We start from the raw sequence: 27,563 nt of genomic DNA, 5'->3' as shown, positions 1-27,563 counted from the left end.
GCTTTTCCGTCTTCCAGGAGTACAGAGGTGGTTATATATGAAATGTTTTGAGTTCCAAGGTAGCCTAGACTGCTTAAAGTTTCGTTTTGTTTTAAATTATAGTAGTGTTTGGGGCGATTAAGCAGTGTTGTAGAGTGTGATGTAGATATTTAATGTCATGCGTTTGCAAGAACTCTGAACAAAAATGACAATCTAGGTAATAGCTTGCCTTCCCTGACCCCGTTTCCTTTTTCTTTTTTTTTTTTTTTTTTAGTTAGGGTCTTACTCTCACTCAGGCCAGAGTGCAGTGGCATGGTCTCTGTTCACTGTGTTCTGCCAAGTAGCTGGGACTAGAGCATGAGTTACCATGCCTAGCTACGTCTAAAATTGTGGTAGAGATGGGGGTGTCACCATGTTGACCAGGCTGGTCTCGAACACCTGGGTTCAAGTGATCTGCCCGCGTTGGCCTCCCAAAGTGCTGGGATTACAGGTGAGACACACCGCGCCCGGCCAGTTTTCTTAAATGAGCCCCATGTAGTGCTCTATCACTACCCCTAAGAAAATATACCAGTGTTTAGCGTGTTCTATTCCAGTTAGTTCTATTCCAATTGGTGATTGAAGTGTTGGTGCAACCTGCCAGTTACTCTGAGCCTGGTGGTTGCTGAGAGTATGTTCCCCATAATATTAGGTATATGATTGAACAAGGATTAGGTGTTTGCTTCCTAGTTGTACTGAAACCTGCTTGGGATTTAACTGGATTGGATACATCCAGCTAAATACATTGGATGTTTTGTATCTGAAACAGGTTGGAGCCAACTATGTGTGGTTTTTTTTGTTGTTCTTTTTTTTTTGGCCAATGATTTCATGTATTCCCTTCTCCACCCCACCAACTTCTAGATACATACTTTCCCAACATGCCTCCACCCCCACCCCTTAATTTCTGCGTCACGGGAAGCAGGAGTTTCCGACAGGGAGGATTGATGTGTGCAATTGATTTAATATGCAATCCTAAATCCGTCCACCGTTACAGTGCAGTGCAGTTGATTAGACTAGAGGCAGAGAGGCTTGGGGAGCATCTTTTTACTGTCGAGTGTCTCCAGGTGGCAATTGCTGTTGAAGTCTGAGGCACTCTGGGAGGTATCGCGTGGGTAGGGGGGTTCTCCTAGTACCCAGGTCGAAAGTGGGAGGGGGCAGGGGCAGAAGGAGAAGGGGTGCGAAGGGGCGCAGCTTCACCTGGCCCAGCTACGGGATGCTTGGCTCCTGGCTTTGGGGTGGGCGCCGGGAGAGATGGGGGCAGCGCTAACAAAGAGGAGCCGAGTCGGGCCGGGTCCCCGGGTAGCGGGCCTATCCCGGTGGCTGACCTCCCTGTGGACCTCCCCAGTTGGCTGTTTGGCGAGTCGCTCTGCTGGATCCCTGGCTCGCCATTGGCTGTGCAGACAGGAGGGGGCTCGCGAAGAGCCAGGGTGGAGGTGAGGGGGCGGGGCTGGCTTCCGGCGGCGACTGGGAGCAAGCGGCAGCGGGCTGGGGGAGGGGGTGTCGGCGCACCGCGGAGTCCTGCGCTCCGTGAGCCTGGCACCCGGAGCAGCCGCCTCCCCCTCCCCCTGCCTAGACAGCTAGAAGCCCCTTCTCTTCCATCCTCCTGGGGAGGGGGTGAGCTGGGCTGAGCTGCCCCAGGCGGGCGGGGCGGAGCCAGGAGCCCCACCGAGCGCTGCGGAGCGAACCTCACCTTCTTTCCAGGGCGCAAGGTGTGTGTGTGCTTTTTCTAACGCGACCCCGACTTCAGCCGACTTAACCTTGTAAGAAAAGGGGAAATGGAATGGGAAATAATATCTCTGGATCCCATCAGTTTGTTTTGCTTATCTGTTTCTACCGTTCATCATTTTTTTCCTTCCCTTCATCTCACCCCTGCAGATGGGTAAGGAGATTCAGGACTCTTATCTCTTTTTACTGATGTGTCGATATCGGTCGTATAGTAAAATGCACAGAGAAGAAAAGAGGATCCCTGTTTTGTGTCATATCTGATGCAGTAAACCGCAATTTAAAAAAAATTAAAAAGGCAAGCTAGGAGTGGATATTTGGAACTGTACTGCATCCTTGTCCATTAAGGCTGTCTTCACCATTTTCCTCCTTGGGACTGCCTTGATCAGCAATAACAATCTGAAAGGAGAGGAGGTGCTAGTGGAAAGAGAGAGCAGCTCCAGTCAAATGGTGGTTAAAGGAAATCCTGATAGTTGTTAGCGATTAACTCTGCTGAAGTCTCTTCCTGGAGTACATTGTCACCGGCTTTGTGTAGTAGCTCATCTCTGTTGCAGAAACCTGACTAGAGCAGGCAAACTTACCTTGTTGTTGCTGAAACTTAAAAGTCTTATCTTTTTCTCTGTCGGTATATTTCTTACATTCACAGACCCTCGGAGGGATTAGTTTCTATCGTCAAAAACCAAAACCAAACTTAAAAAAACCTCCAGATGAATTTTAGTTCGTGGGTTTTTTGTTTTGTTTTGTTTTGTTTTTTTGAGATGAGTCTCGCTCTGTCGCCCAGGCTGGAGTGCAGTGGTGCGATCTCGGCTCACTGCAACCTCCGCCTCCAGGGTTCAAGCGATTCTCCTGCCTCAGCCTCCTGAGTAGCTGGGATTACAGGCGCCTACCACCGTTTCGGGCTAATTTTTTGTGTTTTTAGTAGAGATTGGGTTTCACCATGTTAGTCAGGCTGGTCTCGAACTCCTGACCTCGTGATCCGCCTGCTTCAGCCTCCCAAAGTGCTGGGATTACAGGCGTGAGCCACCGTTCCCAGCCTCGTTAGTTTTTTAAAAAAGGTTCCTCTCCCCAAAGTTTATGAATTTGGGTGGCTATAGCATTACAACTTAAATGAAATTTATCTTTTTTGAGTTCCTTTGCTGCTTCATCTTAGGGGTCCCTTCTTTCTGAAGAACACCCATCTCCAGAATCGGGAACGTCTTTAGGCTTTAAATTGAGAAAAACGTTTTCAGTGGAAAATAGAAAATCCAAAGTTTTTGATGTTGGAAACAAAGGGAGTGTGTGTGTGTGTGTGTGTGTGTGTGTGTGTGTGTGTGTGTGTGTGTGTGTGTGTGTGTGTGTGTGTGTGTTGGGTGGCAATGTCCATAGTACACTAGCTTTAAGTGGACATTTTCTTTTTTTTTTTTTTTTTTGAAACAGAGTCTGTCGCCCAGGCTGGAGTGCCGTGGCGTGATCTCGGCTCACTGCCAGCTCCACCTCCCAGATTCACGCCATTCTCCTGCCTCAGCCTCCCCGAGTAGCTGGGACTACAGGCACCTGTCACCACACCTGGCTAATTTTTTGTATTTTTAGTAGAGACGGGGTTTCACCGTGTTAGCCAGGATGGTCTTGATCTCCTGACCTCGTGATCCACCCGCGTCGGCCTCCCGAAGTGCTGGGATTACAGGCGTGAGCCACCACGCCCGGCCTAAGTGGGCATTTTCAACGAAATGTGTTTGGACCAGGTTTATCTTAATGTTGATTAGCAAAGAGCTACAGTACCAGAAGGGATGAATATCTTTTTTTTTTTTTTTTTGTGGCAACACTTTGATAAATATTAATTAAAATGCTTCAGAGTTTATGTAATGCAGGTTCAGTTTCCAAAGATTGTTCTAACTGGGGTCCACTTTTGAAAACAGAATTGATACACTGGAGCTGTCTTACACTTTTGGCTAGATTAGTGATTTTTTTCTTTGCATTGATTTATTAGATCTCTAAACAGGAGCAATTTGGGATGAAAGCAAGTATTATAAAAAATAGGGATAATGGGATAGGAAACCATTTCAGCTGTGGAAAGTAATAGGGATTAGGAAGCTTACTTTAACCTTTTTTAAAAATAAGACTTCAAGTACCTTAGAATAGACATGTTACTAAAAAATAGATTCACAGTAATCCTGTGTCAGGTTTTGGGTTTTTATGTTATTACTCACTTGTCCCTTAAGGCTCCATTAGTTGTGTTTAAATTGGGAGGGAAAGGGTTTCCCCCAGATGTTGACTTAGTTAACTTGCTACTGAGAGGGAACTGTTAAAAATCACTGATTGAAGCCTTGACAGTTAGCTAGTATATAAAACAAAGTTAGCTAGTATATAAAACAAAGTGCACTTTGATGTCTAAGGTATAGGAAGCTGGGGAAGTGACCAAAAAACCAGTTGGAAGGCAGGGTGCAATGGCTTGCTCCTGTAATCCCAGCACTTTGGGAGGCTGAGGTGGGTGGATCACTTGAGGTCAGAAGTTAAAGACCAACATGATGAAAACCCCATCCCTACCAAAACAAAAAAATTAGCTGGGCGTGGTGGTGCACTCCTGTAGTCCCAGCTACTTGGGAGACTGAGGTGGGAGAATTGCTGGAACCTGGGAGGTGGAGGTTGCAGTGAGCCAGGGTTGTGCCACTGCACTCCAGCCTGGGTGACAGAGTGAGACCCTGTCTCAAAAAAAAACCCCAGGCCGGGCGCGGTGGCTCACGCCTGTAATCCCAGCACTTTGGGAGGCCGAGGCGGGCGGATCACAAGGTCAGGAGATCGAGACCATGGTGAAACCCCGTCTCTACTAAAAAAAATAGAAAAAATTAGCCGGGCGCGCGGCGGGCACCTGTAGTCCCAGCTACTCGGGAGGCTGAGGCCGGAGAATGGCGTGAACCCGGGAGGCGGAGCTTGCAGTGAGCCGAGATTGCGCCACTGCATGCACTCCAGCCTGGGCGACAGAGCGAGACTCCGTCTCAAAAAAAAAAAAAACAAAAAAACAACCCAAAAACAAACAAACAAAAAAAACAGTTGGAGGCTGTAAGATTTCAGCTTGCTTCTATCAAAAAACAAGTTGCTCTTCTATTTGATATCTAGGTGGTTTTTAAGTTCTCTACCCATGGGTGAGCAGTAAGTACAGCTTTATAAAGTTATATTATACTTCACTCACTTTTTTATATTGCCATTTTTTAATTTTTATGTTTTGTAGAGAATAGGGTCTGGCTCTGTTGCCCAGGTTGGTCTCAAACTCCTGGCCTCAAGCAGTCCTCCCAGAGGCCTCCCAAAGTGTTGGGATTAATGTGTGAGCCACTGCATCCCTCCACGCCCGATATTTCTATTTTCTTGACTGATTTGTGTGATCGCTATTTTGCATGGTGCAATAATTAGGGGTTCCTGAAAGGATTTTCCCAGGAGACAGAAGTCTATGTATAGAACTAATCATAAGTGCAAATCATATTTGCACTGATGTTCAAATATCATTTAAGGTGCATGGAAATCCTGGAATTTGGTCATCTGCAAGGAAACAACTATAGAAAGCCATAAATCTCTTAGGTTGAGGGGGCATAGTGCTGGTTGAGGTTAAAGCAATTGATTTAATTTTCTTTAACAGTCTGTTTTTATTCATCCTGCTTATTTCATTTCTTTCTTTTCTTTTTTTTTTTTTTTGAGATGGAGTCTCACTCTGTCGCCCAGGCTGGAGTGCAGTGGCACGGTCTCTGCTCACGGCAGCCTCCGCCTCCCAGGTTCAAGTAATTCTGCCTCAGCCTCCTGAGTAGCTGGGATCACAGACATGCACCACCATGCCTGGCTAATTTTTGTATTTTTAGTAGAGACAGGGTTTCACCATGTTGGCCAGCGTGGTCTTGAACTGACCTCAGGTGATCCACCTGCCTCGGCCTCCTACAGTGCTGGGATTACAGGCGTGAGCCACCATGCCTGGCCCATCCTGCTTATTTCTGTGAGTCACGGCTTATAATGTGTTAAGAAAAAGGACTCTATGTTCTCTCTAAAGGGAGACTCGAGACTAATCCCCTGTTCACATCAGAAGTATAAAATGATCCCCTTGAGAAGGTGAAAGAAAAATATTGGGCCCTTGGTATTGCTTGATTCTCATAATAATCAGCTTGAGTGTTGTAAGGTTTGGAATTGGGAAAAGCTTACTCAAGGTGAGAAAATATTAGAGGCAAAAGAGACTCTGGGAATGCTCTCTCAATTGTCGAGATTTATTTAGAACAATGGATGCATTCATATGGAGATGTGGGTGATGATACTTTTTAGATTTTCAGCTTTTTCAGTCAGGTGTCAGAGACAATATTTTGTGTTTAAGCACAACCCCCTCCCCCAGGGTTTGGCTCTTGAAGCTGAATCTTTTGAGGAGGTTGTTTGCTGTGAGTCTGAATCCTGAAAGTAGAGGACTTAGTGGAGTCTGTAATCTGTTTACTAGTCAGATGAGGATGTAGAATTTATTGTTGGTGAGTTACTGAACTATTCCTAAAGAATGGTTGCTAGGCAAATTTTATCTCAGTTTAACCCTCAGTAGTTTACAGTCTGCTCTCAGTGAAGGCCAGAGCTGTCTTTCTAATGATACTGTCCTTTAAGAATCCTTGTTGGATGTGTGTGTATGTTGTTCAGTGGCTCAAAATAAAGGACTAGAATGATGTATGGATCTCTCTTCATCAGGACAATTTAACTTTTGGTAACCTGGGCTGACATTGTTACTAATTTCTCTCCTGGATCAAGTGGTTGGTGGGGTTGCTCTCCAATGTTAAGATAACACTGTGTTTGATTATTTTGTTTTCGTAGCTAATAGGGCAATGAGTAATGCATTCATTTTGGAAACAGGCCAGTGGTAACACAGCTCTTGGACCTGGACGTATGGAAAAATAGGACAGAATAAACAATTGAGGGCATAAATAATGAATCTTCCAACTGAGCCCTGGGAGAGTGAGGGAGATTATCCTCAGAGCTGTTCAATCTGGCAGTAAAAGGGAAAGAGTCCACTGAATTAATTACCCAGACTGTATTTGATACTGCAGGAATTATGAGATTGTTAGGACCATTCAAAACAAAGTTACCTTTCCAATACAAACTTTTAATCCATCTTTTTGTTTTAAACCAGACATTCAAACTATTCATTTATTTTTTAGAATCCAGGCCTTTGTGTCTTCCTTAAACTTTGTTCTATATGTTAGCATTCTGTGAACTCTTGATGGTCCTTTTGTTTGGTCACATCTTAGAAGTTTACTTCATTAAGATTTCATGATCTGTAAATACATAAAACGTCTCACAAAAGGTTAAGAGAAGAGTTTAGGCCGGATGCAGTGGCTCATGCCTGTAATCCCAACATTTGGAGAGGCTGAGGTGGGTGGATCACTTGAGGCCAGGAGTTCAAGACCAGCCCGACCAACATGGTGAAACCTCGTCTCTACTAAAAATATGAAAATTAGCTGGGCGTGGTGGCGCAGGCCTGTAATTCCAGGTACTCAGGAGGCTGAGGCAGGAGAATTGCTTGAACCTGGAAGGTGGAGGGTGCAGTGAGCTGAGATCTCTTGACTGCACTCCAGCCTGGGTGACAGAGCGAGACTCCACATAAAAACAAAACAAACAAACAAAAAAACACACACACAGAAAAAACAAGCGTTTCTTCAGACTAAGAATCATTTCCAGTATTAAGATAAATATTCTGCCAGGCGCGGTGGCTCAGGCCTGTAATCCCAGCACTTTGGGAAACCAAGGCAGGTGGATTACCTGAGTTCGGGAGTTTGAGGCCAGCCTGACCAACATGGAGAAACCCCATCTCTACTAAAAATACAAAAATTAGCTGTGTGTGGTGGTACATGCTTATAATCCCAGCTACTTGGGAAGCCGAGGCAGGAGAATCGCTTGGACCCAGGAGGTGGAGGTTGCCGTGAGCCGAGATTGCACCATTGCATTCCAGCCTGGGCAACAAGAGTGAAATTCCATCTAAAAAAAAGAAAAAAATAAATAAATATTCTTAATTTTGGATAGTTTTTATCCAGTGAATTAAATGAACATTGGTCTTAGCATTTCTCTGAAGTAGGGAAAACCAATGCTCTGTGATTATCTGAAAGCTTAAGTAATTTGGTAGTGAAGCCAGACCGAGAGCCAAGGTCTCTGAATTCTTCCTTTCTCTGAATTTCTAATATAGTTTATTATCTTCTCCAAGAAATTTCAGGAACCCATTTGAAATGATTTGAAGTTTTCCTATCTCTGAGAGGCTTTTTTTATCTTTCTGGTTGTGAAGGGAACCCAAACACCAGGATGCTATTATTAATCAAGAGAAGAAAGCTTAAGATGAGGTATTGGAGAAAGAAAAAATAAAGTTAAGGAAAGACCAACTTGAAGGTGATTTTATTTTGTTTTGTTTTGAGACAGAGTGCCGTCCCAATTATGTTGCCCAGGCTGGCCTTGAATTCCCAGACTCAAGCAATCCTCCTGACACAGCCTCCCAAGTAGCTGGGACTACAGGTGTGCACCGTGGTGCCTGACTTCCAAATTGAAGTTTTGTTATATTTGGTGCTGGTGGATCCTAGGAAGTAAATACTGGGCTGATTAGATTAAAGTCAGTCATGAACTGAGTTTGTTACATTGCAGCCTAACTGAAAAGGGCAGAGGGCATCATTACCAAGATGTGGGCAAGACTCTAGTTAAGAGTTCATTCCTTAGATTCACAGAGACCAAACAGTGGAAAAAACAAAAGTTCATTCCTGATCTGTGAAAAGTCTGTTATTGATTATACACACAAAAGGGCAAGCAGGCAGAGTATAGATAGGTGAAATCAATCCAAAGATACTCTCAAGGACCCCCCCTCTTTTTTTTTTAAGATGGAGTTTCACTATTGTTGCCTACATTGGGGTGCAATGGTGTGATCTCGGCTCACCGCAACCTACGTCTCCCAGGTTCAAGCAATTCTGCCTCAGCCTCCCAAGTAGCTGGGATTATAGGCATGTGCCACTGCATGCCACCATGTGCCCAGCTAATTTTGTATTTTTAGTAGAGATGGGGTTTCTCCATATTGGTCAGGCTGGTCTCAAACTCCCGACCTCAGGTGATCCACCCACCTCCACTTCCCAAAGTGCTGGGAATACAGGCGTGAGCCACCATGCCCTGCCTCAAGGACACATTTTTAAGCAATAGCGTTAACTTCCTCTGGTTTTGTTTTTTTTTGTTTTTTTTGGAGACGGAGTCTGGTTCTGTCGCGCAGGCTGGAGCGCAGTGGCCGGATCTCAGCTCACTCCACCTCCCAGGGTCACGCCATTCTCCTGCCTCAGCCTCCCGAGTAGCTGGGACTACAGGCGCCCGCCACCTCGCCCGGCTAGTTTTTTGTATTTTTTAGTAGAGACGGGGTTTCACCGTGTTAGCCAGGATGGTCTCGATCTCCTGACCTCGTGATCCACCCGTCTCGGCCTCCCAAAGTTCTGGGATTACAGGCTTGAGCCACCGTGCCCGGCCAACTTCCTCTGGTTTTTAACTGAGATTTTCTAGGCATAGAGACTACTGAGAAATTTGTTTTTTTCTTTGGTCAGTCAACTAAGCAGTAGGCAAGATAGCCAAGAACTTCTATTACACTTAATTTTGTTTTGAGACAGAGATCCCACTTTTTTGTTTCTCTTTTTTTCCTTTTTTTTTTTTTTTTTTTTGAGACAGGATCTCACTGTGTCATCCAGTAGTGTGATCACAGCTCACTGCAGTCTCTACCCCTTGGGGTTAGGCAATCTGCACATCTCAGCCTCTTTTATTTTTTTTTTTTGAAATGGGAGTCTTGCTTTGTCACCCAGACTGGAGTTCAGTGGCATGATCTCGGCTCACTGTAACCTCCACCTCTTGGGTTCAAGTGATTCTTGTGCCTCAACCTCCCGAATAGCTGGGATTATAGGCATGTACCATCACACCAGGCTAATTTTTGTATTTTCAGTAGAGATGGGGTTTCACTGTCTTGGCCAGGCTGGTCTCGAACTTCTGATCTTAAGTGATCTGCCTGCCATGGCCTCCCAAAGTGCTGGGATTACAGGCGTGAGCCACCATGCCTGGCCCATCTCAGCCTCTTGAGTAGGTGGGACCACAGGTTCGCTTCATCATGCCTGGCTACTTTTTTCATTTTTTTGTAGAGACGGGGTCTCCCTATGTTGTCCAGATTGGTCTCAAACTCCTGGGCTCCAACGATCTTCCCACCTTGGCCTCCCAAGTGCTGAGATTAGAACCATGAGTTATCATGCCCAGACTACACTTAGTTTCTTCCTTCCTTCCTTCCTTCCTTCCTTCCTTCCTTCCTTCCTTCCTTCCTTCCTTCCTTTCTCTCTTTCTCTCTTTCCTCCTTTCCTTCCTTCCTTCCTTCCTTCCTTCCTTTCTTTTCTTTCTTTTTTCTTTCCTTTCTTTTTCTTTCTTTCTTTCTTTCTTTCTTTCTTTCTTTCTTTCTTTCTTTCTTTCTTTCTCTCTCTCTCTTTCTCTCTCTTTCTCTCTCTCTCTCTCTCTTTCTTTCTCTCTCTCTCTCTTTCTTTTTCTGAGATGGAATCTCATTCTGTTACCCAGACTGGAGTGCAGTGGCGCGATCTCAGCTCACTGCAAGCTCTGCCAACTGGGTTTACCCCATTCTCCCACCTCAGCCTCCCGAGCAGCTGGGGCTACAGGCGCCTGCCACCACGCCCGGCTAATTTTGTATTTGTATTTTTATTAGAGACGGGGTTTTACCATGTTAGCCAGGATGGTCTCGATCTCCTGACCTTGTGATCTGCCCACCTCGGCCTCCCAGAGTGCTGGGCTTATAGACGTGAGTCACCGTGCCCAGCCTACACTTAGTTTCTTAATCATCAAAAGTAGTATATAACTCAGTACTTGACCTAGAAAAATTCAGCTCGATGTAGTATCCTTGGGACAGTTTGTTTTATTTAATAGTAAATATAAAATCTATATTAGAGGCCAGGCATGGTGGCCCATGCCTGTAATCCCAGCACTTTGGGAGGCCAAGGCGGGCAGATCACAAGGTCAAGAGATAAAGACCATCCTGGCCAACATAGTGAAACCCCGTCTCTACTAAAAAATACAAAAATTAGCTGGGCGTGGTGGTGCGTGCCTGTAGTCTCAGCTACTCAGGAGGCTGAGACAGGAGAATTGCTTGAACCCAAGAGGTGGAGGTTGCAGTGAGCTGAGATTGCACCACTGCACTCTAGCCTGGCAACAGAGTGAGACTCTGTCTGAAAAAAAAATAAAAATAAAAAATCTGTATTAGCATTCTCCAGAGAAACAGAACCAGGAGGGTAAATATGTAAGAGGGGATTAGGACTTGGCTTATTTAGTTATGGAGGCTGAGAAGTTCCACAACATGCTGTCTGCAAGCTCAAGAACCAGGAAAGCTGGTGGTGTCATTCAGTCTGAGGCCAAAGGAGCTCGGATTGCCAAGGGGAGAAAAAGATAGACGTCCTGGTTCCTGAAGAGACTTGACCTTTGTTACCTAATCCCACTGAGGTGCTATGGAGAATTAAAATCTTTCAAGTAAGTTATGCATAAACTAGCTTTTGATACTGAAATGTCTTTTTTTTTTTTTTTTTTTTTTTTTTTTGAGACGGAGTCTCACTCTGTCACCCAGGCTGGAGTGCGTGCAGTAGTGCGATCTCGGCTCACTGCAAGCTCCGCCTCCTGGGTTCACACTAGTCTCCTGTCTCAGCCTCTCGAGTAGCTGGGACTACAGGCGCCCGCCACACCATGCCCAGCTAATTTTTTGTATTTTTAGTAGAGACGGGGTTTCACCGAGTTAGCCAGGATGGTCTCGATCTCCTGACCTTGTGATCCACCCACCTCGGCCTCCCAAAGTGCTGGGATTACAGGCATGAGCCACCGCACCTGGCCTATTGGTGTCTTCTGACCCCGTAATATATGTAAATTATTCATCATATGTAGGTGAGCTGTTGGTAGCTTAAGCCAAAGAAACAAACTGCAGCCGGACGCAGTGGCTCACGCCTGTAATCCCAACACTTTGGGAGACTGAGGCAGGAGGATTGCTTGAGCCCAGGAGTTTGAGGCCAGCTCAGGCAAGATGGTGAGACCCTGTCTCTGTATAAAAAAAAATTAGGTGTGTGTGGTGATGTGTGCCTGTACTCCCAGCTACTTGGGAGGCTGAGATGGAAGGATCCCTTCAGCCCAGGAATTCAAAGCTGCAGTGAGCTGCTATCATGACAATGCACTCCAGCCAGGGTGAGAGAGCAAGACCGTGTCTCTAAAAAGAAAAAAAGACGAAGCTGGGTGCGGTAATCTCAGCACTTTGGGAGGCCAAGGTGGGCAGATCACTTGAAGGTCAGGCATTCGAGACCAGCCTGGCCAACCTGGTGAAACCCCGTCTCTACTAAAATTCAAAAATTAGCCAGGCCTGGTGGCATGCACCTGTAATCCCAGTTACTCAGGAGGCTAAGGCAGGAGAATTGCTTGAACTTGGGAGGTGGAGGTTGCAGTGAGCAGAGATTGCACCATTGTACTCCTCCAGCCTGTGTGACAGAGTGGGACTCCCTCTGAAAAAAAAAAAAAAAAGAAAAAGCAAAGAAACAAACCTCTTTTCTTACCAAAGCACACTTTTATAACACTGGACAATATGTGCTAATAATCAGAGCTGTTGCCTGAAATGAAATCCATTTAGAATAGTCAGTGTGTGATGAAAGTAGTACTGTCATCACTTTTTTGTTGTTTTTGCAGTTGTATAATTTTATTTGATGACCAGTGGTTAGTTCTTATCCACACTGAGTGTCTGTAGATTTTGAAAGTGGTAACAGGTATATAAGTAACCAAAGTATAGAGCTTGTTTTAGTGAATCTTTATCTTCATTACATTTTCTGGACAACCACATAGGGATACACTGTGTGAGACATTACTTATTCCTTTGGGCCAGACAGCTTTGTTGAGCCTGCTATCAATGTGTGCATCTGGGGTCCTCTTCTCCCTCATGGCAAATTTCCAGATTATCTTTGAGTGCCTGAGAGGCTTCCTTCTTAGAGGCTCACTCCATGAATGCACTTGTGAATCTCAATAGTGTATTCTTGGGTTACCACCTGGTTGATGGCAGAACAGCCTTTCTTCTTACCACCCTTTGCGGGAACCATTCTGCTGCGCCCAAATTGGAAAGCTGTCATCACTTTAAAGCTGGGGGCTTCTGGCTGGGTGCAGTGGCTCATGCCTATAATCCCAGCACTTTGGGTGGCTGAGGCAGGTGGATCACTTGAGGTCAGGAATTTTGAGACCAGCCTGGCCAACGTGGTGAAACCTTATCTCTACTAAAAATACAAAAATTAGCGGGGTGTGGTGGCAGACACTTGTAATTCCAGCTACTCAGGAGGCTGAAGCAGGAGAATTGCTTGAACCTGGGAGACACTGGTTGTAGTGAGCCGAGATTGCACCACTGCCGATCATACCATTGCACCTGGTCCACAGAGTAAGACGGCATCTCAAAAAAAAAAAAAAAAAAAAAAAAGCTGGGGTTTCTTTTAAGTGCTATTTGCTGGGAAGATATTACCTGAAGAGTTACTTTTTCCTTTTCTTTTCTTTTCTTTTTTTTGCATTCAGCAAAGTGTTTTTGAGGATCAGTTGCTGAACTGAATGAAAATCAGATTTTATGCCACTTGCAGAATTGAGATGATTTAGAAAACATTCATGTTGCTTCAAAGGAGAAGCATAAGCATTATTAGTCATAACTTAAGATTTACTTCCTTCCAAAAGCTAAGCACTTCTACCGTTGGCATTCTATTTATCTTCATTTTTACTATGTAAAGGATAGGACTTAATCTACTTTAAAAGGAGAGATGTGTCAAGACTGTGAGAAGCTGAAGACAGCTCATCCTAAATTAGGATGGAAAAGTCCCATTTACTAGGTTCCTGAATGGACCCCTGCATTACCCAGCTATTCAGCTGGGAATGGTTTTACTATTATGAAGACATTAATTTTGTAGCTGTAAAGGTACTGGTTTGGTTTTTGCTTATCTTATTCTTCCAGAACTTTTTTTTTCTTCCCCAACAAAAAGTGGAACCAGTAGATTAATGAAGAATCCACATCTTAGTTTTAACTTGTCTTGCCAGGTATCACTGTGCATTCACTAAAGTGCTTTACAAAATATTTTAATATTTGGGCTATATTTAGTGAAGTATGGTACAATTGGAGAGAGGTACTGTTTTAGAACTTTTCTCCAGAGAGACAAAAAGAACCTTTCCTTTTAAGAAAAGTCCTTTGACTATTTCCATAGTCCCTGGCAAAATTAAGTTGGAAAAGGCAGCTTTTTCAGCCAGATATATTTTTATTTTTGCCTCCTCTCCAACCTGAACCAGTGTCCCAACTGAAATGTGTCATTCTTATCAGTGATAGTATATTCTGGGAGAAAGTGTTCCTTAGTGCGTCTAGAAGTAAAAAGCTTATGCCACTTCAGCCTGCACATCAATTTTAATAACTCTCTAAAATTGTTTATACCAACTCCCTCCACCTCACATCTGTTCACATCTGCTCATCTTTCAGATATGATACTTAAGAAAGTATCATAGGCTGGGCGCGGTGGCTCATGCCTGTCATCCCAGCAGTTTGGGAGGCCAAGGTGTGTGGATCACTTGAGGTAGGGAGTTTGAGACCAGCCTGACCAACATGGAGAAACCCTGACTACAAAAAATACAAAATTAGCCAGGCGTGGTGGCTCATGCCTGTAATCCCAGCTACTTGGGAGGCTGAGGCAGGAGAATCGCTTGAACCCGGGAGGCGAGGTTGCTCTGAGCTGAGATCGCGCCATGGCACTCCAGCCTGCGCAACAACAGCGAAACTCCATCTCAAAAAAAAAGAAAAAGTATCATTGCTCAACCAGAGAAATGCCAGTCTTTATCAAAGTCATAGTTGCATATAACAGCAGTCTTTGGTATGTGTGCAAGTTTGCATTACTTTGTTTTATTATTGTTTAAAGAGCCTTTCTTGCCAGTTGTGGTAACTCACACCTGTAATCCCAGAACTTTGGGAGGCCAAGGCAGGAGGACCTCTTGAGCCTAGAAGTTCAAGACCAGCCTGGGCAACAACCGAGAACTTGTTTCTACAAAAAATAAAATAGTTACCCAAGTGTGGCAATCACCCGTAGTCTCAGCTTACTCGGGAGGTTGCGGCAGGAGGATCACTTGAGCCTAGGAGTTTGAGGCTGCAGTGAGCTATAATGGTGCAACTGCACTGAAGCCTGGGTGACAGAGCGAGCCCTGTCTCTTAAAAAAAGAAAGGTTTTCTGTATTACAAAAACGAGGCCAGGCGCAGTGGCTCACGCCTGTAATCCCAGCACTTTGGGAGGCTGAGATGGGTGGATCATGAGTTCAAGAGGTCGACACCATCCTGGTTAACATGATGAAACCCCGTCTCTACTAAAAATACAAAAATTAACTGGGCATGGTGGTATGCGCCTGTAGTCCCAGCTACTTGGGAGGCTGAGGCAGGAGAATCACTTGAACCTGGGAGGCAGAGGTTGCAGTGAGCCGAGATCATGCCACTGTACTCCAGCCTGGCAACAGAGTGAGACTCCATCTCAAAAAAAAAAAAAAAAACCAGGATTCCACTCTTGAAAACAAGTTGATAAATTGCCTTTTATTAAAGGTGTAAGTGCCTAAGTATTAAACTTCACATGAGAAAACAAAAACTGTATTAGTTATGGTTAAGTGTTTGTTTTTTTTTTTTTTTTTTTTTTTTTTTTGAGACAGAGTCTCGCTCTGTCGCCCAGGCTGGAGTGCAGTGGCGCAATCTTGGCTCACTGCAAGCTCCGCCTCCCGGGTTCACACCATTCTCCTGCCTCAGCCTCCTGAGTAGCTGGGACTACAGGCGCCCGCCACCGCGCCCGGCTAATTTTTTGTATTTTTAGTAGAAACGGGGTTTCACCGTGGTCTCGATCTCCTGACCTTGTGATCCGCCCGCCTTGGCCTCCCAAAGTGCTGGGATTACAGGCGTGAGCCACCGCGCCCGGCGGTTAAGTGTTTTTAAGAAAGTTACGTAATTAAAAGTTGTGCTGCTGTCTTGCACTGAAACTAACAGGCAAACCATGGAGAAACTGTCGTTTCTTAGTGAGGATTGCTCTGACTGTATTGTTTAAAATTACTACCCTACCCAATACTGTCTATTTCCTTACACTGCTTCATTTATTTAATTTATTTTATTATTATTATTATTATTTTTGAAACAGGGTCTTACTCTGGTTGCCCGGGCTGGAGTGCAGTGGCATGATCTTGGCTCACTGCAGCCTCAACCTCCTGGGCTCAGGTGATTCTCTCACCTTAGCCTTCCAAGTAGGTGAGATTGTAGGCATACGCCATCTCACCTGGCTAATTTTTTGTATTTTTAGTAGAGACGAGGTTTGCTGTATTGCCAGGCTGGTCTCAAACTCCTGGACTCCTGCAGTCTGCTCACCTTAGCCTCCCAGAGTGTTGGGATTACTGGTGTGAGCCACCGCGCCTGACCTATTTATTTTTTTCATAGCATTTATCACTTTTTTTGTATGGCTGGGGGATAGGGTCTCTTTGTCACCCAGGCTGGAGTGCAGTGACACGATCATGGCTCCTTGCAGCCTCAACCTCTGGGGCTCAAGTGAGCCTCCCATTTCAGCCTCCCGTGGAGCTAGGACCAGAGGGGCACACTACCACACCTGGCGTTTTGGTTTTTTTTTTGTAGAAATGGGGTCTCCCTATGTTGTCCAGGCTGGTCTTGAGCTCTTGGCCTTAAGCAGTCTTCCCGCCTCAGCCTCCTAAATTTCTGGGATTACAGACATGCACTGTGATGGCTGGCCAGTTCCTAGTTTCCTTATCTGTGAAAATGGGACTAATCACACATACCCAAACTATCTCAAAGGGCATCTTGAGAAGATGGAGAGAGAGAGAATCATGTGAAAAAGCACGTAGAAAATTGTAAAACTCCCTGCAAATGTAAGATATTGTTAATCACCTTACAAAAACCACCTTTTTAAAATGATTTGGAATCATAGATTCTAAAAGTTGATTCTAGTGGTCATCTAGTCCACATTCTTAGCTACTGAAAGAAAATAGCCAGGCGTGGTGGCTCAAGCCTGTAATCCCAGCACTTTGGGAGGCCGAGACGGGCGGATCACAAGGTCAGGAGATCGAGACCATCCTGGCTAACCTGGTGAAACCCCGTCTCTACTAAAAAAATACAAAAAAAACTAGCCGGGCGAAGTGGTGGGCGCCTGTAGTCCCAGCTACTTGGGAGGCTGAGGCAGGAGAATGGCGTAAACCCGGGAAGCGGAGCTTGCAGTGAGCTGAAATCCGGCCACTGCACTCCAGCCTGTGCGACAGAGCGAGACTCCGTCTCAAAAAAAAAATAAAAATAAAAAAAAGAAAAGAAAATAAACCCTTTTGCATAATTCTCGATGAATGGTAATTGCTTTTGCTTCATTATTTTTCTATTGCTGTTGAACAAGTTCACATTGTTCTTCATGTTCGTTTAAAATTGCCTTCCTTCAAAAACTTTAATTTATTAACTTTTTTTTTTTTTTTTTTTTTTTGAGACGGAGTCTCGCTCTGTAGCCCAGGCTGGAGTCCAGTGGCCGGATCTCAGCTCACTGCAAGCTCCGCCTCCCGGGTTCACGCCATTCTCCGGCCTCAGCCTCCCGAGTAGCTGGGACTACAGGCGCTGCCACCTCGCCCGGCTATTTTTTGTATTTCTTAGTAGAGACGGGGTTTCACCGTGTTAGCCAGGATGGTCTCGATCTCCTGACCTCGTGATCCGCCCATCTCGGCCTCCCAAAGAGCTGGGATTACAGGCTTGAGCCACTGCGCCCGGCCAACTTATTTTATTTTTTTTGAGACGGAATCTTGCTCTGTCGCCCAGGCTGGAGTGCAGTGGCCGGATCTCAGCTCACTGCAAGCTCCGCCTCCCGGGTTTACGCCATTCTCCTGCCTCAGCCTCCCGGGTAGCTGGGACTACAGATGCCCGGCTGTTGTTTTTTTTTTTTTTTTTGTATTTTTAGTAGAGACAGGGTTTCACCAAAGCCAGGACGGTCTCGATCTCCTGACCTCATGATCCGCCTGCCTCAGCCTCCCAAAGTGCTGGGATTACAGGCGTGAGCCACCGTACCCAGCCAATTTTTGTATTTTTAATAGAAATGGGGTTTCACCATATTGATCAGGATGATCTGAAACTCCTGACCTTAGGTGATCCACCCGCCTCAGCCTCCCAAAGTGCTGGGATTACAGGCATGAACCACCGTGCCTGGCCTAGGTGTTGGATCCACTTTCTTTTTTTTTTCTTTTTTTTTTTTTTTGAGATGGAGTCTCGCTGTGTCTCCCAGGCTGGAGTGCAGTGGCGTGATCTTGGCTCACTGCAAGCTCCGCCTCCTGGGTTCACGCCATTCTCCCGCCTCAGCCTCCCAAGTAGCTGGGACTACAGGCGCCCGCCACCACGCCCAGCTAGTTTTTTCTATTTTTAGTAGAGACGGGGTTTCTCCATGTTAGCCAGGATAGTCTCGATCTCCTGACCTCGTGATCCACCCGCCTCGGCCTCCCAAAGTGCTGGGATTACAGGCTTGAGCCACCGCGCCTGGCCTGGATCCACTTTCATGCCAATCTAAGGATAAGAACATTGAGCTGTGACTCTGACCACTGTATTCTTAATCTGCTGTTCTGTCTTTCTAGCATGAAGTATTAATATAATTTGCATATCAGGCTTATCTCCAGGTTTAGCACATACACCCAACACCCTGCTTTCCATACCAGACCATTTGTGCCTCCGCAAACAAGTGGTTTAGTTTTACAGCTGCATGCCTTTCATTATAGTTGTTGACTACCCTTCTTCTCAATCTGGTAAATTCTTACCCAGTCTTCAATGACCTGTGCTGCTGTTCTCCCTTCTTTCTCACTGTCCCTTGAAGTATTTGTTTCATTGTCTGGATTTTCTTTGTTTTTTTTTTTTGAGATGGAGTCTTGCTCTGTTGCCCAGGCTGGAGTGCAGTGGCATGATCTTGGCTCACTGCAACCTCCGCCTCCTATGTTCAAGCAATTCTGCCTCAGCCTCCCGTGTAGCTGGGACTACAGGCACCAGCCACCACACATGGCTAAATTTTGTATTTTTAGTAGAGACGGGGTTTCACCATGTTGGTCAGGCTGGTTTCGAACTCCCGACCTCAGGAGTTCGCACCACTGCACTCCAGCCTGGGTGACAGAGTCTCAAAAAACAAACAAACAAACAAAAAAACAGAAATGATTTAATCTTTGCTGTTGAAGCAGATCAACAATGCCATTTGTCTGTTTAGAAATAAGATTTTTCCAGGATTCTGTTAAAAGAAGATAAATTGTCAGTATAACAGTAGCTTCTGTCTTTACATACTGTCTTCTTAGTACTACACACTGGTGGCACATGATGCATTTAGTGCATAGTAGCATGATGTGGAGATCAGACCATAATGCTTTACTTTAGGGCGTCCAGGGGAAATTTAACAATTCTCAGTAACTCTCAGCCTTAATGGCTTGGTTATTGTTATAATTCGTCTTTATCAAAGGAAGCACCAGGTAATGATATTTCTCCTGGCCCAACATGCTGGGTATTAACTGGAATTGCTGACTGATTTGCAGTGGGGAAACCCTGAGAGCAATTTCATGTTTGTCCACAAATTATCATTAGCAGTTTCATTTGCAGATTGAAGGAGCAGAAGGAGTGGGCTCTTCGCCAGTTACAGCTTCCCTCCGATTAGGGTGTTAGTTCAATTATGTCCAATTAACTTTTATTATAGATAGTGATGATAATTACTTGCAAGTCAGTTTTTGGCTGCAGTTAAACCAAGACTGAAGTATGAACTTGATGGATTTTAATAACTGGTATGACACATTTCACACCCTCACTCCACTGCAGTTATTTCTTTTTCCAGGCCTCTTTTAGTCAAGAGGTCAAAGCATTGAAAAAATCCATCTCACAATTAAAACATACTGTCCTTACTTTGAAGAGCCTTGTAGGATCATATTTTAAAGAATCTATTAGGAGCAGTCTAATGGCTTTTTACATTCTGAAATCATACCCTTGAGTTCACTGTTGCTTATCATAGGAGAATAGACTGAGATAAAACTAAATGTCATTCATAGCAATATATACTTATTTTAAAATTATAGTAATTGGCAAAGTACGGTCTGGTTTTCTGATTGCATTTTAAATTCTCTTCTGGCCGGGCGCGGTGGCTCAAGCCTGTAATCCCAGCACTTTGGGAGGCCGAGACGGGTGGATCACAAGGTCAGGAGATCGAGACCATCCTGGCTAACCCGGTGAAACCCCGTCTCTACTAAAAAATACAAAAAACTAGCCGGGCGAGGTGGCGGGCGCCTGTAGTCCCAGCTACTCGGGAGGCTGAGGCAGGAGAATGGCGTGAACCCGGGAGGCGGAGCTTGCAGTGAGCTGAGATCTGGCCACTGCACTCCAGCCTGGGTGACAGAGCGAGACCCCGTCTCAAAAAAAAATAATAATAATAAATAAAAAAAAATAATAAAAAAAATAAATAAATTCTCTTCTAAGTGCAAAAGAAAACTTGGTTTGGGCACTTTAAAAATCAGTAGGACATTGGCTGTAATCCAGTGCCTGCAATCCCAGCATTTTAGGGGGACAAGGTGGATTGCTTAAACCTAGGAGTTTGAGACCAGCCTGGGCAACATGGTGAAACTCCTTCTCTACAAAAAATATTTTATAAAATTAGCTGGGTGCGGTGGCACATGTCTGTAGTCCCAGATGCCCAGGAGGTTGTGGTGGGAGAATCAGCTGAGCCCAGGAAGTCATGGCTGCAGTGATTGCATCACTGTGCTCCAACCTGGGAACAGAGTGAGACGCTGTCTCAAAAACAAAAGAAATCTGGGTGCGGTGGCTCACACCTGTAATCTCAGCACTATGGGAGGCCAAAGCGGGAGGATCACTTGAGGTCAGGAGTTCGAGACCAGTCTGCCCAACATGGTGAACCCCTGTCTATACTAAAAATACAAAAGTTAACCGGGCATGGTGGCATGTGCCTGTAGTCCCTTCTACTCGGCAGGCTGAGGTGGGAGAATCGCTTGAACCTGGGAGGCAGAGGTTGCCGTGATCTGAGATCCCGTCACTCCACTCCGGGCTAAGTGACAGAGCGAGACTCCGTCTCGAAAAGAAAATCAACAGGACACTGAGGACACATTTCTTTAGCTGTATAGGAATTTTAGGGTTTTTTTTTTTTTTTTTTTTTTTGAAACGGAGTCTCACTCTATTGCCCAGGCTGGAGTGCGGTGGTGTGATCTTGACTCACTGCAACCTCTGCCTCCCTGGTTCAAGTGATTCTCCTGCCTCAGCCTCCTGAGTAGCTGGGACTACAGGTGCATGCCACCATACCCGGCTAATTTTTGTATTTTTAGTAGAGATGGGGTTTCACCAAGTTGGCCAGGCTGGTCTGAAACTCCTGATCTCAAGTGATCTGCCCACCTCAGCCTCCCGAAGTGCTGGGATTACAAGCATGAGCCACCATGCCCAGCTAGTATGTTATTTTAATAGAAGGTTACATATCTTTGAGAAGTAACCCTTATAAGGTAGATAAAGAGGGATAGAAACAAGGGACATAGTTCGCTTTTCTTGAAGAAGACTCGTAGGTCCCCTTCTGCTTTCTTCAAACTTTCCTATCAGTATTGTTCTTTGATAGTTACCCTGAAAAGTGAATGGACTTACAAGCAAAATATTTTTAAAATTTTAATTTTATTTGGATTTTTAAATTATTTCTTAAAATGTTGTGAGTATAAGCAAAATCTTATCTCTTTAAAATGCAAAAGACAGGCTGGGCACTGTGGCTCACGCCTGTAATCCCAGCACTTTTGGAGGCTGAGGCAGGCGGATCATTTGAGGTCAGGAGTTTGAGACCAGCCTGGCCAACATGGTGAAACCCCATCTCTACAAAAAATACAAAAATTAGCTGGGTGTGGTGGCATGTGTTTGTAGTCCCAGCTACTCGGGAGGCTGAGGCAGGAGAATCGCTTGAACCCGGGAGATGGAAGTTGCAGTGAGCCGAGATCGCAGCACTGTACTCCAGCCTGGGTAACAGAGCAAGACTTTGTCTCAAAAAAGAAAGAAAGCAAAAGACAAGTTGATTCCAACTGGCACGGTTATTAGATTTGCAGGTGACTTGCTGCTGTTTTCATTTTGGATGTTGCCTGCCTTGGTATCCTTTATTGTTGTGTACTCTTTCTAAGGGTGTATCAGTTTCCTTGGATATCTTTATGGGCTTGGCTGCATAAAAATTTGGTTGAGCTGGGAGCTGTGGCTTATGCCTGTAATCTCAACACTTTGGGAGGCCGAGACAGGCAGATCACCTGAGGTCAGGAGTTTGAGACCATCCCGACCAACATGGAGAAACCCTGTCTCTACTAAAAATACAAAAAAAAAATTAGCCGGGCATGGTGGTGCATGGCTGTAATCCCAGTTACTTGGGAGGCTGAGGCAGGAGAATTGCTTAAACCTGGGAGGTGGAGGTTGCATTGAGCCCATATCAAACCATTGCACTCCAGCCTGGGCAAAAAGAGGAAAACTCTGTCTCAAGAAAAAATTTTTTTTTGGTTGAATATGACAGAATATGGCAATGCATTTTAAGAGCCTAGTTTTTGTTAATGTTTAAAGTTGGGGGATAAGTTGATGGCTGCTTGCAGAAGGGTCATAACACACTTGTTCTACCTCTAGAACTTCCCAGGCCGCACTAACAAGGAAAGAAGAGGAAAGGGGGAGTATATAAACATCATCCTCGTACTACAAAGCTTTTCATCGGTTGTTCCTGAAAACCACTCTGCTATAGAATAACGAAGTCCCTGCTGGCCAGCTGCTGTTGGTGTGAAAGTGGAGAAGTTAGCTATAGTGGGTACTTTTCAGGAAGTTGGAGATAAAGTTTATGATGTCATTTGAAACTTTTTGGATGATGTGAGGAAAGAATGTCAAAACGGTTATACTCTGGAAGATATAACAAGGCTTTCTTTTAAAATATAAGAGTTTGCATGACACTTGATGAAGTTCTGGATGTGTGTTTAGAAGGAAGGGCCTTGAAAAACTCTTATTAAAATGTGAGCATGGGATGGGCAGGGTGGCTCACAACTGCAATCCCAGCACTTTGGGAAGTCAAGGCAGGAGGATCACTTGAGCCCTAGAGTTCAAGACCAGCCTGGGCAACATAGTGAGACCCTGTCTCTACAAAAAACTTTAAAATTAGCCAGGTGTGGTGGTGCGTGCTTGTAGTCCCAACTGTTGGGTGGGGGTGTTGGGGGTCGGGAAGACTAAGGTGGGAACAGTTGAGCCCAGGAGGTTGAGGCTGCAGTTGTGATCATACTACTGCACTAAATGAAGCCTGGGCAAGAGAGTGATACCCTATCTTTAAAAAAAAAAAAAAGATAAAAAAAATGAAAACTGAACACGGCAGTTAAAGAGATGGCAGTGAATGTCAGGTATGAAGAAGGGAGGATCATTAATAGTTCCTCCTAGCCGGGCGCGGTGGCTCAAGCCTGTAATCCCAGCACTTTGGGAGGCCGAGGCGGGCGGATCACAAGGTCAGGAGATCGAGACCACGGTGAAACCCCGTCTCTACTAAAAATACAAAAAATTAGCCGGGCGTGGTGGCGGGCGCCTGTAGTCCCAGCTACTCAGGAGGCTGAGGCAGGAGAATGGCGGGAACCCGGGAGGCGGAGCTTGCAGTGAGCCGAGATCGCGCCACTGCACTCCAGCCTGGGCAAGAGCCTGAGACTCCGTCTCAAAAAAAAAAAAAAAAAAAAAATAGTTCCTCCTTTAGGCCGGGCGCGGTGGCTCAAGCCTGTAATCCCAGCACTTTGGGAGGCCGAGACGGGCGGATCACGAGGTCAGGAGTTCGAGACCATCCTGGCTAACATGGTGAAACCCCGTCTCTACTAAAAAATACAAAAAACTAGCCGGGCGAGGTGGCGGGCGCCTGTAGTCCCAGCTACTCGGGAGGCTGAGGCAGGAGAATGGCGTAAAAACCCGGGAGGCGGAGCTTGCAATGAGCTGAGATCCGGCCACTGCACTCCAGCCTGGGCGACACAGCGAGACTCCGTCTCAAAAAAAAAAAAAAAAAGTTCCTCCTTCAAGGTAGGCATTTCTTTTTCTGTTTCTTCTTTCTCTCTTTTTTTTTTTTTTTTTTTTTTTTTTTGAAATAGGGCCTCGCTCTGTCACCCAGGCTGGAGTGAAATGCTATGATCTTGGCTCACTGCAACCTCTACCTCCCGGGTTCAAGCAGTTCTCATGCCTCGGCCTCCCGAGTAACTGGGATTACAGGCACATGCCACCATACCTGGCTAATTTTTGTACTTTTAGTAGAGATGGGGTTTCACCATGTTGCTCAGCGTGGTGTTGAACTCCTGACCTCAGGTAATCCACCCGCCTCACCCTCTCAAAGTGCTGGGATTACAGATGTGAGCCACTGCGCCCAACCTATTTGTTTCTTCTTTCTTCAGACAGGGTCTCACTCTGTCGCCCAGGCTGGTGTGCAGTGGCACAATCACAGCTCACTGAAGCCTCAAACTCTTGGGTTTAAGCAATTCTCCCACCTTAGCTCCCAAGTAGCTGGGACTGCAGGCACACACCACCACACCTGGCTAATTTTTTTCAGACATGGTCTCAGTTTGCTATCCAGGGTGGTCTCAAATTCCTGGGCATGGCCGGGCATGAGTGATTCTCACCTTTAATCCCAGCACTTTGGGAAGCCAAGGCAGGCAGATCACCTGAGGTAGGAGTTGGAGACTAGCCTAACCAACATGGTGAAACCCAGTCTCTACTAAAAATACAAAAATTAGCTGGGTGTGGTGACATGTGCCTGTAATCCCAGCTACTTAGGAGACTGAGGCAGAAGAATCACTTGAACCCAGAAAGTGGAGCCGAGATCGCACTCCAGCCTAGGTGACAGAGGGAGACTCTGTCTCAAAAAAAAAAAAAAATTCGTGGGCTCAAGCGATCTTCCTGACTCAGTCTCCCAAAGAGTTGGGATTGCAGTCATGAGCCACGGCACCTGGCTCAGGATAGGTGTTTTTCTTTTTGCTTTCCAATGGCAAAATTCTCTATCTTTAGAATAAGGGAGTCCATGAATGCTCACAGTGGAAGCATTCCCAGAACAGAGTGGAAGTAGGGAGATAATTTGAAGTGTAGGCACTGGAGAAAATGTTATTCAAAAAACTGTTGAGAAGAAATTGGAAGTCGATGAGGCAGAAAGATACAGGAAACCTATTCCAGGTGGCAAGAACCCCAGTGGCACACTCACCCATGTGATTCTCCATTAAGATAAATGAGAGTAGTTGCTAACAGACCACTCTCACCTCTTTTTGACCTCCAACCTCACCCTTTCTAGACTTCAACCTTGTATTTTTTAAGATAAGAAAATTTGGCCAAGCACGGTGGCTCACACCTGTAATCCCAGCTTTTGGGAGGCCGAGGTGGGCAGATCACGAGGTCAGGAGATCGAGACCATCCTGGCTAACACGGTGAAACCCCATCTCTACTAAAAATACAAAAAAAAAATTAGCTGGGCATGGTGGTGGGCACCTGTAGTCCCAGCTACTCCAGCTACTCAGGAGGCTGAGGCAGGAGAATGGCATGAACCCGGGAGGCGGAGCTTGCCATGAGCCGAGATCGTGCCACTGCACTCCAGCCTGGGCAACAGAGCAAGACTCCGTCTCAAAAAAAAAAAAAAAAAAAATTGAAATATATAGGACATTTGCAAGTATGCTAGAAATAATTTTTTTTCTTTCAATCATTTGAGAGTGTTGCTGACCTGATGCTCCATCATCCCTGAATACTTTAGTATTTCCTATAAACAAGGGGCATTTTCCAACTTTACAATACAACTGTCAAAATTAGGAAAGTAACATTGACACATTACTTCCATATAATTATCAGATCCTCTTCAAATGTTGCTTATTATTGTACCAGTTATATGCTTTATAGCAAAAAGGATCCAGGTCAGAATCACACATTGCATTTATTTTTCATGTTGTCTTAGTCTCCTCCAGTCTGGAACAGTTTCTTCAGGCCTTCTTTGATGTTCATAACCTTGATGCTATTAAGTTATTTTGTAGAAAGTCCCTCAGTTTGGACTTGTCTGGTGGTTCCTCGTGTTTAATTTAGGTAACACATCTTCAGCAGGAATATCACAGGAGTGATGCTGTGTTGTTCATTGCATGATTTCAAAAGGTACAGAATTTTGATTTGTATCAGTACTGATAATGTTTGATCACTTGATTAAGGTGGTGTCTGCTAGGCTTTTCCAAAGTAAAGTTACTCATTTTCCCTTTGTAATTATTATTTTTAGGAGACAGGGCTTAGAAACTATACAACTATTCCATTCCTTTTCAGTCTTTCAATGTATTAGTTTGTTTACATTAGTATGAACTAATGACTTCCTGTTTTATTCAATGAAATATAATCTTTTGTTTATTTTGATGCTCAGGTTATTCCAGATTTGGCCACTAAATCAAGAAAAATAATTTTTTTTTTTTTTTGAGACGGAGTCTTTGCTCTGTCACCCAGGCTGGAGTGCAGTGGGGCGATCTCGGCTCACTACAAGCTCCGCCTCCTGGATTCACGCCATTCTCCTGCCTCAGCCTCCCGAGTAGCTGGGACTACAGGCGCCCGCTACCACGCCTGACTAATTTTTTTGTATTTTTAGTAGAGATGGGGTTTCACCGTGTTCGCCAGGATGGTCTCGATCTCCTGACCTTGTGATCCGCCCGTCTCGGCCTCCCAAAGTGCTGGGATTACAGGCTTGAGCCACGGCGCCCGGCCTAAGAAAAATAATTATATAAATATATGTTTAGTCATAAAGATGCCCAAATAATCTGCCATTCTTTTATTTCAAAAGATTGACAGATACTCCCCAAACTAACACCTTCAGGCAATGGTAGAAAAGAAAAATTCACAACTGTTGTATTCCTGGTAACATGTCTGCTTTACTCAGTGTACCCACTCACTGTCTTCTCTAATTTCTACTGTGTAAACCTCTCAGGGGTTTCCCTCACCAACTGAGCATCTTGTGACTTCTTTGTCCTTTGATATTTCACTATTATTCTTTGAGCACTTCCTTTCCTGCACAATAAGATATATTAGACTCATCTAGTACTTTCTCTGCCTCAGTCAGTTCTCCAAGGAGCCTTGGTTCCTTTCGATGGAAAATGCAGTATTTAGAGACCAAGAGTAGGCCCTACTGGGGCTCATTGAAATTGGATGGGAGTGATCACTGCATCCAGTACTCTTCTCATTCTGTTTGGGTAGCTTCCATTTCTAATTCAGTTGAAGTGACTTAATAGAACTGGGTAAAAGTTGGTGAGTAACTGAGTTGGTAAGGGAGGTCCCAAAGAGAGAAGAAATTAAAGAGGACAGTGGGCCAGACATGGTGGCTCACGCCTATAACCCCAGGAATTTGGGGGGCCAAGGCAGGTGGATCACGAATTCAGGAGTTCAAGACAAGCCTGGCTAAGATGGTGAAACCCCATCTCTACTAAGAATACAAAAAATTAGCCGGGCGTGGTGGTGGGCGCTTGTAATCCCAGCTACTCGCGAGGCTGAGACAAATTGCTTGAACCCGGGAGGCAGAGGTTGCAGTGAGCTGAGATCCTGGCACTGCACACTCTAACCTGGGGGACAGAGCGAGTCTCCATCTCAAAAAAAAAAAAAAAAAAAAAAAGGGACACAGAATGAAGATGTGTACGAGTAATAGAAGAATTTTCAACTTTTGTTTTCTACCACTATCCATAAAATTACTTCTCGGGGTGTGGTAGCTGTTTCTTTTTTTTTTTTTTTTTTTTTTTTTTTTTTTTTTTGAGGTATCTTTGAGATAAAGGAAAGG

General features: G+C 45.0%; 1 protein-coding gene across 11 annotated transcripts in view; it reads left to right on the top strand.

Moving 5' to 3' along the window:
* The window catches only part of FAM222B (family with sequence similarity 222 member B), a 97,519-nt gene that overhangs the window by 30,661 nt on the left and 39,295 nt on the right, over positions 1-27,563 (top strand). For 2 of the 11 annotated variants that reach the window (XM_074018862.1, XM_005583268.5), the window contains exon 1: positions 1,472-1,724. The exons of 6 other annotated variants lie outside the window; for them this stretch is intronic. The gene's annotated coding sequence lies outside the window, so the exon portion shown is untranslated. Of the gene's footprint in view, positions 1-983; positions 1,117-1,471; positions 1,776-27,563 lie in introns of those variants that run through there. 3 more of the 11 variants (XM_074018864.1, XM_015438065.4, XM_065532315.2) reach the window with 2 other exon arrangements.

The sequence above is a fragment of the Macaca fascicularis genome, chromosome 16 (assembly GCF_037993035.2).
Source record: "Macaca fascicularis isolate 582-1 chromosome 16, T2T-MFA8v1.1".
In the NCBI taxonomy this organism is placed as follows: domain Eukaryota; kingdom Metazoa; phylum Chordata; class Mammalia; order Primates; family Cercopithecidae; genus Macaca; species Macaca fascicularis.
Note: the sequence above shows the minus strand (reverse complement) of the source record. Positions and strands in the feature narration are given on the sequence as shown.